We start from the raw sequence: 3,866 nt of genomic DNA, 5'->3' as shown, positions 1-3,866 counted from the left end.
TTCTCAATAGAAGAATCTCAATTGGCTAAAAGACGCTTAAGGAAATGTTCAGCATCCTTTTTAATTGGGGAAATGCAAATCAAAACAACTCTGAGATACCAACTTACACCTGTCAGAATGGCTAGGATCAAAAACACCAATAATATCTTATGCTGGAGAGGATGAGTGATAATGGGAACACTCCTCCACTACTGGTGGGAATGCAAACTTGTACAACCATTTTGGAATTTAGTATGGCAGTTTCTCAGATAATTGGGAATCAATCTACCTCAGGATCCAGCAATACCACTCTTGGGCATATACCCCAAAGATGCTTAATCATATTACAAAAGCATTTGTTCACGTATGTTCATAGCAGCATTATTTGTAATATCCAGAACCTAGAAGAAAACTAGATATTTCTCAATCGAAGAACTGATAAAGAAAATGTAGCACATTTACACATTAGGGTACTACTCAGTGGTAAAAAGAAAAAAAAAATGACATCTTGAATTTTCCATGCAAATGGATGGAGCCAGATAGCACCATCCTGAGTGAGGTAATGCACACCCAGAAAGATGAATATAATCTGTACTCACTCATAAGTGGATACTAGCTTTAAACAAAGGATACTGAACCTCTATTCATGATCCTAGAGAAGCTAAGTAACAAGGTGGACCTTAAGAAAAACATATATAGATCCACCTGGAATGTTGAAATAGACAAGGTCAACTGACAAAATTGGGAATATAGGGATTGGGAAGAAAAGAGGGTAGAAAATAATGAGATGGAGAAAGGAGGAGGGGCAAGAAAAACTTGATGGAACAGGATAGTTGAAATGGAGGAATGAAAGAAATCAGAGATGAGAGCAAGGATAGAGATATCTTTTTTTTGGGGGGGGGGATTTTCGAGACAGGGTTTCTCTGTAGCTTTTTGGTTCCTGTCCTGGAACTAGCTCTTGTAGACCAGGCTGGCCTCGAACTCACAGAGATCCGCCTGCCTCTGCCTCCCGAGTACTGGGATTAAAGGCGTGTGCCACCACCGCCCGGCTCAAGAGATATCTTGATTGAGGGAAGCATTATAGGGCTATCAGAAACCTGGCACTAGAGAAATACCCAGGGATCTACAGGGATGATCCCAGCTTAGACCCTAAGCAATAGAGGAGAGGGTGCCCAAACTGGCCTTGCCCTGTAGTCAGATTTTTAAATACCTTAAATATCACCATAGAACATAAAACATCCAGCAACTGATGGAAACAGAGGCAGAGACCCACATTGGAGCAATAGGCTGAGCTCTCAAAGTCCAGTTGAAGAGTGAAAGAAATGAGAATATGAGCAATGAGGTCAAGACCATGATGGGTACATCGAATGAAACAGTGTATTTGAGCTAATGGGAGCTCATCAACACCAGCCAGACTGTGAAGAATCAAGCATAGGACCAAACTAGTCCCTCTGAATGTGGTTGACAGTTTCATGACTGGGGCAGACTGAGGGGCCACTGGTAGTGGCACCAGGATTTATCCCTATTGATTGTACAGGCTGTTGGGGAACCTATTCTCTTTGGATGGATACCTTGCTTAGCCTAGATATAGCAGGAAGGGCCTTGGACCTGCCCCAAAGCAATGTCTTGCCCTCTCAGAAGAGTGGAAGAGGGTAGAATGGGGACCTATGTGGAAAGGAATGGGATAAAAGGAGAGAGTGGGAACTTGGATTGCTATGCATATTTAAAAAGATAGTTTGTTTTCTTTTTTCAAAATAAATAAATAAAATATCTCTCACTGCTAATGAAAAGCTTACTCAATATTAGATCAGTAGCAGTGTAACAATGTACAACTTAGAAAACTGAAAATATTGAAAATTAATTCATTTTAATTAAAACACTCAAACTCCTACTGAAAATTACTCAGTTTACATTTTTAAAGTTATCTCTTAAAGATAACATTAAGAGAATTATAGTTTCTTTTCTTTAAAAAAATAAGAAAGAAATAATTTAATGAATAAGTGAAATAGGATTCTAGATACTCTTGCGATAACCAAAAAAAAATCTACTTTGTTAGAAATTATTACATCCATTTACCTCAAAATTTCAAGATGTATTGAGTAGGGTGCTCCAGACCAAGAAAAAAATATAATGTCTCTCGACTCATAGATGGCTTTTAGTAATAGAGTGAAGAAAAAAACAGCCTGCAGTTCACAGCCCCAGAGAACCTACATGGAAGGGGGGGTGGCACTAGGAGAGACATACATGAATCTACATAGGAAGATGAGGGGAATAGATCTCCTGAGTGGATTGGGAGCATGGGGGCCATGGGAGAGAGTGGGAGGGGGACGGAGGGAGGAGAGTGGAGAGGAATGTATAACTCAATAAAAACATTAAAAAATGTTTGAATTTTGGCAAAACAAGAAATTATTACAATAAAATAAATCTATGAAAAATTTTAGTCTTATTAATATAATGTTAAGACCATCTTACATTTTACTAACCCATACAGTAAAGCTCACCGAAGAATTCCTAAGTGTACGAAAAACTTAACAGAACAGAAAATTACTGATAAACACTAAATTAGTTCATATTTGTTGCGTAGTCCTGGTGAAGTTTCATATAAATCAATGTGTATGTTTGAGAAAAGAAGAAAACTATAATTTAAGTGTATCTTAATATTATAACTGTACTCCTGCAAACAAATGAGTGTGTGTTCTTTGTGTTCCACCCTACAAGTAATTTCAGGTGTTTTGTGAGTGGGTTGGAAATTTAATACAGGTGCCATTAGCTATAAGGAACCATGTTTCAGAATTATAAGAGTACCCTGAGGAGACTTCATAGCCAGATATGTTCATTAAAATACTCCATTTGAGGTCACTTCTTACAGAGACATGAATGCACATTTATTCTAAAATGAGATAGATTTCATTATATTTTAATTCAATATATAATACATTGAACAGCTTCACCCTATTAGCCTTTCCTGTCTCTCTATCCATACTTCTGCTAGGCCCTGTCCTCTTTCCAAAAGACTGCCTTCTACTGTCACATACATTACAATCATAGGTCATAGCAAGTGAAATCTATGCTCTTTTACAAATCATTACACTGATACTTTATGTCTGCAGGCATCTGTTATGTTTGCTATTGACACACTAAGGCAACAATTAATTCTAAACAGAATTCTCTAATCACTTAATTACAGAAAACTCTGCTTCATAATACCACTTACAGCTCTCACTGTTAATGATGAGAAAAAGAAATGCTCACCAGGCTGGGTGTTTGATAAACAACCATAAGTAATGAGGCCCCATGAAGTAGTTATAAGGAATAAATGTCATCAGTTCTTCTCTCTAGACCCATAATTATCATGTCACCTTAAAAGAGAAAGTTCTGAGCTTGGGGTTGTTAGAAAGTGGTACCATTAACTGGAAGAGTGAACTTCCCTCATTACAGGACAACAGTAGAGAAGGAGCAGCTGAGCTCTGGGTTTCCCAAGTGTGAGTTATTCTCCCCAAGCCATATCTGTCCATGTGGACTGGTTCATCCCAGTCCTTCTGGAAAAACTAAAGTAAAAATAGCACCACATTCAAAAGAAGTAGGAAAATATTTCAATTCCTCAAAGACTTCTTCCTGTTTCCAAAATATTCCTTAATAGTCTCCATACTTACTTGACAGTAGCGTCACGATCTCACCAAGAAATTAAAAACACTTTCCATACACACAGGAAAAGTAATCTTTCTTACAGGCGGCACAGACATGAGGTGACGTAATCAGCAGATAGTGAGCTTTGGGGTGGGGATGTAAGTCAGTTGGTAGAGTGCATAACTAGACATTGTTGTTTATGTGGGATTCCAAGGAGAAATCAAATCTTCATGTTCTTTGCATAGCTGATTGAGAAGAAT

This window comes from Microtus ochrogaster, linkage group LG3 (genome assembly GCF_000317375.1).
Source record: "Microtus ochrogaster isolate Prairie Vole_2 linkage group LG3, MicOch1.0, whole genome shotgun sequence".
Taxonomy (NCBI): domain Eukaryota; kingdom Metazoa; phylum Chordata; class Mammalia; order Rodentia; family Cricetidae; genus Microtus; species Microtus ochrogaster.
Note: the sequence above shows the minus strand (reverse complement) of the source record.